General features: G+C 46.2%; 1 long non-coding RNA gene across 1 annotated transcript; it reads left to right on the plus strand.

The window, feature by feature from the left end:
- Positions 1-6,981: 6,981 nt before the first annotated feature.
- Positions 6,982-9,721, plus strand: LOC118026653. The gene is made up of 3 exons (XR_004683638.1): positions 6,982-7,508; positions 7,632-7,696; positions 8,596-9,721. It is a non-coding gene; the product is annotated as an uncharacterized LOC118026653 (long non-coding RNA).
- The last annotated feature ends 885 nt before the right edge of the window (positions 9,722-10,606 follow it).

Genomic DNA, 10,606 nt, shown 5'->3' on the forward strand with positions numbered 1-10,606 from the left:
CCTGAGCTCCAGCTCAGGAAGCTAGCTTCTGTGTGAGCTCCCACCATTTGCAGTGATTGCTATTTTTCTTCAAGAATCACATACTGTGGTTCCTACAGGTGACAGACACAGAGATTTAAGCCGGTCCCAGCGATACCCACCTGCGGATGCTCACATCCCTGTGTGATCTGTGCCTCTGGGGTGCGGCAGAGACCCGTCACTTGCTTTTAGCCAGCAAATGAACCTACAGATATATAACAATAACATACATAAACATATGCACGTACGTAAACAAACAACAAATCAACACTACGTGTGCACATGCATATCTAATAAACACCAATCCCAACAACTTTATGCATCATGTACACGGACATGAACAACAGCAAATGTACAGATACGCACGTATATCAAAGAACACCACAGCCAAAATAGACACACAGACACGTGTATACATTTATGCATATATACTAGACCACAACAGACATACACATGCTGTGTCCATAGATAATTAAACGACAAATATGTGCATATTTGCTCATGATAAATAACAAATCACAGCATTTTACACATATGTGCGTAAATAACCAATTGTCAATCCAGTTATATAAGAATGTTATACGGACGTGGTATGTTTAATGCATTATACGTGTATAATATATAACAAAAATTCGAATGATCGATAATAATAGCAAATATGTACATATCAATAAGAACATATATATGTATATGAATATATAAACAACTGTAGCAAAAATAAAGATACTTTGTGTCTGTGTGTCTATATGTATAAAATAACTGTGTATATACTACACAATAGATATTTATATTTAAACATAATATATGGTTTAATACACTATAAATTGTGTATGTGTGGGTATGTGTGTTATATTCATATACATGCATTACACATGTTACTGTGTTATGTTGTTAATATATATACATATATGCTTCTATGTATTTGTCATAGTGCATTAATTTTTTTGAAGATTTTATCCATTTTTTCCTAAGATTTTTTAATTTATTTATTTGAGAGAGAGTAAGAGCAAGAATAAAAGAGAGAGAGCTAGAGAGAGAGAACAGTGGGAGAAGTAGACTCCCTGCAGACCAGGGAGCCTGGCGTGGGTCTCGATCCCAGGACCCTGGGATCATGCCCTGAGCTGAAGGCAGATGTTTAACCAACTGAGCCACCCAGGTGCCCCTGGAAGATTTTATTTTAAGTAATCTCTACACCCAACTTGGGGTTCAAACTCACAACCCCGAGATCCAGAGTTGCACGCTCTACCAACTGAGCCATCTGGGTGCCCCTGTTATTGTGTATTTATACGTTCACGAGTAAAGATTTGGGAGGATTTCTAAAGAATAAACGTTGAGGGGCGCCTGAGTGGCTCAGTTGTTAAGCGTCTGCCTTCGGCTCAGGTCATGATCCCAGGGTCCTGGCATCGAGCCCCGCATCGGGCTCCCTGCTCCGCGGGAAGCCTGCTTCTCCCTCTCCCGCTCCCACTGCTTGTGTTCCCTCTCACTGTCTCTCTTTCTGTCAAATAAATAAAATCTTAAAAAAAAAAAAAAGAATAAACGTTGACACCATTTTTTTTAGCTACTTGAAATCTACTCACATGAAGCCAAATCAGCATATAATGTCACCTGCTTCCTGCCACTTTGGTGTGCCACAGATTCATTCCTACATCATATACAACAAATATGCATATATATATGTTGCATTTATATGCATATATATGCATATTTATTATTGCCTTTTTACATATGATTATATATGCAAAAATGCATATATATGCTTATATGCATATATAAAAAGGCAATAGTAAAATAAACAAATATCCAATAAATTATACACATATATGCACATATAAAGACCAGCAACAAATACACAGATATATATATGTGTGTGTAAAATACACTTAATATGTACTCCATATGTGTGTAATATAACAATAATATAATAATATAGAAATATATATATGTTTATATTTTAGAAGAAATAATATATAATATATAGAAATAATAATATAGAGGGCGCCTGGGTGGCTCAGCCGTTGAGCGTCTGCCTTCGGCTCGGGTCATGATCCCAGGGTCCTGGGATCGAGTCCCGCATCGGGCTCCCTGCTCCGCGGGAAGCCTGCTTCTCCCTCTCCCACTCCCCCTGCTTGTGTTCCCTCTCTCGCTCTCTCTCTGTCAAGTAAATGAATAAAATCTTAAAAAAGAAATAATAATATAGAAATATATTATTATATATAAAATATATATATATATACACATATATATGCTGTACAGCTATTCCTACAGTATCTTCTGAAGGACATACACTGTTGAACCCATTTTGGGGGGTTGAAACTTGAGGTCTACCCATATGAAGCCAAGTCCACAAATAGGGGCACCTGGTCCCTACCATGCCCGCCTGCCCTACATTCATTCTCCTTGAATCACCCTTTGGAGGGAGAAGAAAAAGCTCCCACAATCTTAGGACAAGACTGTTTGTTCTGCAGCCACGGCAACAAGGAAGCATCACAACCTCTTTCCAACCTGTTCAATCCATCACGGACCACAAACCGACCAATCTCTGAAAGCCGGCCAGCCAGGGATGGAGGCCCTGCCAGGCACCCGCGTCCCCGGTGCCAAGCAACCTCCAACGGTGCCACCTTCAGCTGCTGCCGATGGTGTCACCTCTGTGCGTGCGCCCATCCCTCAGCCGCATGCTTCCCCAAAACCCTCCGAGAGGGGTCGGCGGTCTGGCTCTGCTTGGCAGGGCTGTCCTTGCAGAGAGATGACCTCATCCCTGTGTTGCAGATACCGAGAGCTGGCCTCTCTGTCCTTGGGCGGGTGGCAACTCATCCAGCTGGAAGGGACGTCCCCAGGGAACTCGCCTTGAGTCCGTCACGGATGTGGACAGACCCTCCCACCCTGTGCATCTGGGAAAGAGGGTTTCCTGGGGCGCCTGGGTGGCTCAGTTGGTTAAGTGACTGCCTTCGGCTCAGGTCATGATCCTGGAGTCCGGGGATCGAGTCCCGCATCGGGCTCCCTGCTCAGCGAGGAGCCTGCTTCGCCCTCTGACCCTCCCCCCTCTCATGTACTCTCTCTCATTCTCGCTCTCTCAAATAAATAAATAAATCTTAAAAAAAAAAAAAAGAGTGTTTCCTGAATCGAGAAGCAGGGAGATGGAGACTGCATCTGAGCAAAGTCTGTGAATGGGGTGAGCAAGGGGACGCTCATGCCATACCTACTAGTGAGCTTGGGACAGGTCTGTGAACCACTCACCGTGAACGCCTGATTCTTTGGAAGTTCACCCGCATGCCTTGGCCACGTTGTCCTTTCTGTTTTATGTCTACTATTAAAGCATGTCCTGATGTCTGTACGTCCTTGGAACCGATTCATTTGCATTGTGGTTAAATACGAATAACACAAATCGTACCGTTTGCATCCATTTGTGGGATGCCATAACAAAGGGACACAGAAATGTGTTCTCTCCCAGTTCTGGAGACAAATCAGAAATCGAGAATGTGGGCAGGGCTGGTTCCTTCTGGAGGCTCCAGGGGAGAATCTGCTCCCCACCCCTCTCCCAGTCCTGGTGGCGGCTGGCTGTCCTTCGTGTTCTTCAGTCTGTGGCTGCATCATCCAATCTCCGCTTCTGTCTTTATATGGTATTCTGCCTACGTGTGCATGTCTGAGCCCAGATGCCCCACTTTTTTAAATTGTAATATTTTATTTTTTTACATGATCTCTACACCCAATGTGGGGCTCAAACTTATAACTCAAAGACCAAGGGTTGCATGCTCCACTGACTGAGCCAGCCCGGTGGCCCCAGATTCTCCGCTTTTATAAGGATACGAGTCATATTGGATTAGACTCCCATCCTCCCTGAGTATGACTTAATTATATCCACAGTAGCTCTAATTCCAAATAAAGTCACATTCTGAGGTGTGGGTGTTAGGATCTCAACATACGAATTTGAAGAGGACACAACGCAACTGATAAAACCATTGTAATCACATTAGAGTGCACCATCCCGTGGCATTTTGTGCATCCACCATGTTGTGCAACCACCACCTCTAGCTCCAAGAACTTTTCATCCCCCCAAGAAGAGACCTCATCCCCATTAGGCTCTTACTCCCTGTTCTGTCCTCCCTGCAGCCCCTGTCAAACAGCAGTCTGTTTTCTGGCTTTATATTTAACAGCCGGCCTCTGTGGGCATTTGCAAATCTTTGTGGGCAAAGACACTCTCCAAGGAATGCCTGACCCTGCTGAGACGGTGCAGATGTCTTATCAGGTTTGGAACGGCACCCCCTCTCTGGTTCTGTCTGCGTAAAGGGCACACGGGAGCTTAGATGACCTCATTCTCAGATGGTTTAATATTTTGACCATTTAGATGACCACATGACAGGGCAGGCGTTTCAAGCTTGCCCAGTTAAAACCAGCTGAAGACAAGCCAATCCATTCCCTTGACGAGGAGGAGATAAACAGATGTGATCATGGTGATGAGTTGCAAGTGTAACAAGGTAAGAAGAATGTGAAGCCTGTGGGTGACGGAGTCACGGTTTTGTTTTGAGGGAGCTAAAAAGATAAGAGTGAGGGCTTGGTTAAAGTCAGGGATGGTCTTGAGTGTTTTGTGCATATAAGGAATGTCCCTCAAGTGAAAAGTGGACAATTATCATTTCTAAGTATCTGCCCTGCCTTCTTCTGGTCTGATGGTGGCTGCGAAGAGAAGGCTCCCGTCTCCATCCTGCCTGCATCTGGAGCCCTAGTGGGATCTCACATATTTGTGTTGAATGAGCAAACGGACTCAAGGCAACGCCATGGCATAGACAAGCCTGGCTGCTTCCAAAAATCTTTAGGCTCCAACACATTTCATTGGAAGCTGAGGGTTTGCCTTATGTTCTGCTCCATGAACATCTAGGCAACAAAGACGAGACTCAGATTTCCTTGACCACCAAATCAAAACAGGGAATTTGCAAAGGGAATGTTTCGGATTTCTAGTACGCTCTTCTCTCTCGTTGCCGGGCTTCACTGCAAGAATACCGGTGTTTTCTCTTGCTTTGTTCTCGGTGTTGGGTTTTGATGATGAGATCAGATGACCTCTGAAGCGTGAACGTGTTTTAATATGCTATCACGGAATTCAGTTGACGATTTGGTTGATTTAACAGCATAGTGATGGAAATTGCATTTATGGAACAATTATCAGGTGCCTGGCACAGGGAAGGTTAAGGAACACCATTAGTAAGTAGGATGGAAACGCCATTGTCAAGATTGTGCCAACCCTTGGTCCACGCGGGTTGGGGAAGCTCTGCCGTGCTCAGAATCACTGGAAGGGCGCTACATTAAGGACACCCATATCAAGCGAACTTGTACGTTCCCATAATCAAAACAGAGTAAAACAATACATCGAATGTTTAAACATACAAAAGAAGAAAAGAAAACCATCTTAGATCCCTTTAAGGGACCATCTCTTGCAACACAGAATTCTACTCATTAGAAGAGAAGCCGCACAATGATCCCCACAGATGCTCCTTTTTATGATTTGCTTTAACCAGTGCCAGGATTTTTAAAAAGTTTTGGATGGCCCCACGTACAATTAAATTCAACGTCACAAACCCAGTGCCATGTCATCAATGAGTTAATGAGTATCGCTGGAAAATGTCCAGTGTTTGAAAACTTCTTCACAACCCCAGAGGAATCCATAATTTGGGAATGTGAACCGATCCCCTTCTAAATTAGGCCAACGGAATTTCTTCTGGTGAAGTCTGGTCAAGCTGTTGAGACAAATTTTTTTGGCGGCGAGCTTGCCATGTCTGTGTTTCATCATTCTTTTCTTTCAATGTGATTTTTTTTTAAGTTCTTTATAAATTAAAGCACAACTTGAAAGTTCACATGAGGTAAAATAAATATGGTGGCCATAAGTTTCTAGCATAACCAAGCAAGAAGTGTTTCTTATTTATAGGGGCGTGGTTAAACCAGATCTCTCTGTAGACGCGAGGCAAACTCAACTCCCAAGTGCATCCACTTTTGTTCACTTTATATATAGTACAGTTAAAAATATTTTTGTATTGTCTTGAGAAGAAGACCACCCCGCTCAAAAGACTATTCCTAAAAAGGAAAAAAAAAAAAAACTCGGAGACGTGCCGTGAAAAGTTCCATTCGTCCCCCCTACCCCCGACAGCTGGCTTGTGTGTGAGGCAGACCTAAAAAAAAAATGGTAGCTGGGAAAATGCATTGTTGGGTTGACTTCCTTTGTTTTTAAAGGAAAACTTCTTTAGAAAGCACATATTGTGTTTCGTTGGGGGGGGGTACTAAGAAATGGTAAGAGTGTAAAATAAATGTTAATATGGGGATGATTGGAGGAGGAGGCTACCTGTGTTCCTTTTGGCTCAAAGGGAAGGGCCAAGAGTGGGAAGGGGCTGGTGATTTATATGCTTACACTTTCTCATAGAAGACCCACATTGTCGTCTCCAGTGCTTCCTTGCTCCGACAGGTGAGAAAGCTCAAATTCGGGTAAGTGATAAACTCAAGAGTTGACCCGGATGTGTCTGGTGGCAACACGAGGGTTTGCTGGCTGCCTCTGGAAACTGAGGCATCCCTTTATTGAACGTGTGAAAAATGGTATATGCATGCCGCTGTGCCCAGAAGCATAAAGGCGGACCTGATGAGCGCCAGGAATCCCGAACCCATCTCCAAGTCTGGAAGCGCCTTTCATGCAGTGAATGCCTTCCTCTTTGCCTGGCACGCCGTCTTCTGGAAAACCGGAAAGATGAGATGTTCCCCCGTAATTCACAGACACGTCCGATGCAGAAACACCGTGGGTCTCGATGACTGGGTTGGAGGTTTGCCCTGGGTGTGGACATCCTAAACCGAAGGGGTTGAGGGAAATGCATAAATTTTGACTGGTAAGCTACTGCCCGTGTAGGTATTTAGAAAACAAGTCAGTGTGTCTGATTTGTTTCAGATGTTCCGTCGCCCGAACGAGCAAGGTCAGCCCGCCTCCGCTGAGTCAGGAATGGGGAATCTCTGGATCCACCTACCTGGCCGCGTTGTCCTAAGCGCTGGAGAGACACAGCCCTGCAAAGGAATTCGTGGAAGTCTTGCATCCATTTTAGAAGGCGCGTAAAATGAGACGACTGAGGGTAAGGGAAACGGGGAGACGTCATCCAAGCTGCACGCATCTGGTTTTGATTGGGGCCGTATTTTTATGTTCATCGTGCAGCTTTCGTTTTGCAAGGCTCTGGTGGCTGAAGGCATGTCGGGGATGCAGCTCTGTTCCCCACGGGCCGCGTACCGGCTGCCATCCCTGAGACCGTGTCCCGTGCTTTTATGAAAACGACAGCAAAGCCCCGTCGCCTCGTGTTTGCAGAGCCTTGAACAAATCCTTTGTCGTGGTGCCCCCGCGTTTGGGGTGGCGAAGGGTTCAGGGTCTTAGTCGGGAAGGATGGGGCTTGGAGGAACGCCAGGATCACCCCCCACACACCCGCCCCAGGCGCTGTTCGGTAGGTTGAGCCCGGTGCATCACAACGGCTGCTCAAAAGGTCAGTGAGGTACAAACAAAGTACAGACAAAGCCGAGATCTTTTGTTTTTTTTTCAGTTCACACTGTATCCGGAATCATGACTTTTTTGCACGAGTGAGACTTGATTTTCTTGGTCTTCCCAGGCCCGGAAGACACACAAAGCACAGACTTGAAAGGAGAAGGTGGTGCTGTCGGTGGGGATGAGCCTGTAAGTGACTTCTCTGCGGCCGACTCTCCTTCGGGGGGGCAGCAGGGAGGAAGCAAGTCAAGTTCAGCTGCAAAGAAAGAAGAAAAAAGCTTAGAAATAGGAGGGATTGTCTGTCCTTCCTTTGAAGTCGGGATTCACCCTAAGCAACTTTCTTGCACACTTTCTTCTTATGATGCTTCCTAATCCTGCTTTGTGTATTTACGAGCCAGGCTGTTAGCTGCAAAGATGTTTGGCGTTTTTATAACTTTTTGGTGACATTTTTTTTTAATCACCTTGTGCTAACCTTTATGGTAAGAAGTGTTTTGGGCGCCTGGGTGGCTCAGATGGTTAAGCGTCTGCCTTCGGCTCAGGTCATGATCCCAGGGTCCAGGGATCGAGTCCCACATCGGGCTCCCGGCTCAGCGGGAAGCCTGCTTCTCCCTCTGCCCTGTCGCCTCTCATGCTGTTTCTCTCTCGCTCACTCTCTAAAAAATAAATAAAATCTTTAAAAAAAAAAAAAAAAGAAGAAGTGTTTTTACTTTTTTTTTTTTTAATCCCTTAAAGGCTTTCTTCCTTGACGTGAGTATGGCTACCGGAAGTTTGTGTTCTAATGTTCCCATTTCTTTTATCGTTTGCCCATCTTTGCTCTGAGCTTCTCCCCGTGAAGCCTTTCTCCGTGATTGCTTTCAGTCCTTTGCAAGTAACAAGGACCTCGATGATTTTCAGCCCGATCCTAAGAGTTCAAATTGATGAAGAGATACTTCCGGTCCGTTGCTATGGATGGGACTTGACAGTAGTTCTCAATTCGGTTTTGTGTATTTATTTCCTACTTTCTATTAACCGTCCATTTCCTTGGCTTCTGTCGATTCTGGTTCTGATAAGGAGGTTTTTATTTTTAACAATCCCCCCCCTTTTTGCAGGGAAAGTTGTGTTTTTCACTGTGCGTTATTTCCGTGATGAGTTGTTGATGGAACGTGCATCGTGACCTGAGCGGACCACGAACGAAGCCACCTGATCCCCCTCTCGTGGAAGAAATGATTCGTGTTCACCGGAGACTTGCCTGTGTGCATCCGAATCATCCCCAGCCTTGATGAGATCTCCACCATGCTCGTCGCCGTCCATGAGTCACGGTTATTTTGTTGCTGGTGCTGGTGGAGGCCCCCGGGTGGATGAGGGGATGAGGTCAGCGTTCATGGGGACTGATGCTCCCGCTCCTTCCGTCCGCTGCTCAAGGACACACGTCCCGCTCCATCTCCCTTCCTCTGACGTGGACACTTGCCTTCGGCAATCCCAGCAGGACGGGGGCCCGTGAGAGCAAACGCTCTCCGTGCATTTCCTCCGCACTCGGGAGAGACTCTGCTCCATGCAGAAGGTCAAGCAGCCCGTGATGCCCCTCCTGGGCCCTGCACACACACACACACACACACACACACTGTCCCCGTTTTCAGCTCCTCCTGATGCTGCATCTTCTCCAGGTCCCGCCAGCTACTTGGGAGGCGACCTGCGTTTTTCACTCTGGCTATTGGAAGACGTTCTCCTCCTTGTGTTTGGACGCCCGCCGCCGTGTTCCTCAGATGCAGCTTGGTTATGTGTTTACGTTTCGTACCACGCATTTTGAGTCGGAGAAGGAAAGTATTTTCCATGAACCTTGGAAAACGAGCCGTCGTTGTTTCTTCAGATATGACTCAGCCCTATCTTTCCAAAAACACTCCTTCCTCCCCGGCGTGTTGGGAACGTGTTGTCCTTTGCTCCGTGACTTTTAAACTTGTCATATTTAGCATTTTGTCTTTACTTCCCGGAGCTCAGAATGAACCCCCCTGGCTTCCCCATTGCTTTTTTTGTTTTGCTTTGTTTTAATGAGTTCTTGGGGTTATTTCAACAAATAGATGTACATACGTGTGCATGTGTTTACATATGTGTGCACATGCATGCATGCAAAATTCGTGTGTATATACATGTCTGTGTGTATGTGTACATGCATCCGTATACACATAGATCTATGTTTATATACATATATACGTACAAATATATTTTATTCTTTCTGAATCTGTTTGGGTTTTTTTGTTTTTGTTTTTGTTTTTTTCAGAAGACCCTGCCTCCACGTTCATCATGATTTTAGCATCTCTTTACATTTCAAACACTTTAAAAATCAGGGCTTCACGTGGGCGCCTGGGTGGCTCAGTTGGTTAAGCGACTGCCTTCGGCTCAGGTCATGATCCTGGAGTCCCGGGATCGAGTCCCGCATCGGGCTCCCTGCTCGGCAGGGAGTCTGCTTCTCCCTCTGACCCTCCCCCCTCTCATGTGCTCTCTCTCATTCTCGCTCTCTCAAATAAATAAATAAATTTATAAAAAAAAAAAATCAGGGCTTCACGTTCTCATTCAGATCGCCGTGTTATCTGCTGGGTTTTTTGAGAGGGATACACCCGCATTTTGCTGAGGCTCTGGATTCTAACTCACTGTAAAATATTTCGTCGTGGGGGTCGGCAAAGTGCAAAAGACCGTTTCAGCATGGACGTGCGTGTCAAGCATTCGAAAGGGCATATTTAATTTTGTCTTTAGAAACTGCACACCTGCAGGGATCCGCGGCAGGGAGATCGATCTCTCTGGGTGCTGGGCGTGAGCGGACGCCTGCGTAGGCTGAGACACAGACCTGAGGCCCTGCACGGCAGTCTGGGGGAGACGCAGGTGGGCAGCAAGCTGGGGCCTGCCCTGCAGGTGCACATGGGGCCACAGTGAGCTCCCCGGGTCCCCCACCCGGCCACCTGGCATCTCGCCCTTTTGGTTCCCCACAGGGCCAGGCCCGCTGTGAGCAATTCCGGCATCTCCAGAAACGATGGCCCCTAAGGGCAAGGCATGGTCGTGACCGCTGAACCCAGTGTTCAGTGACTTCCACGGGAGGCCACCCGACCGTGGGAACCCTCGTGCCGGATC

This window comes from Mirounga leonina, unplaced genomic scaffold (genome assembly GCF_011800145.1).
Source record: "Mirounga leonina isolate KUSES-001 unplaced genomic scaffold, KU_Mleo_1.0 Mir_268, whole genome shotgun sequence".
Classification (NCBI taxonomy): domain Eukaryota; kingdom Metazoa; phylum Chordata; class Mammalia; order Carnivora; family Phocidae; genus Mirounga; species Mirounga leonina.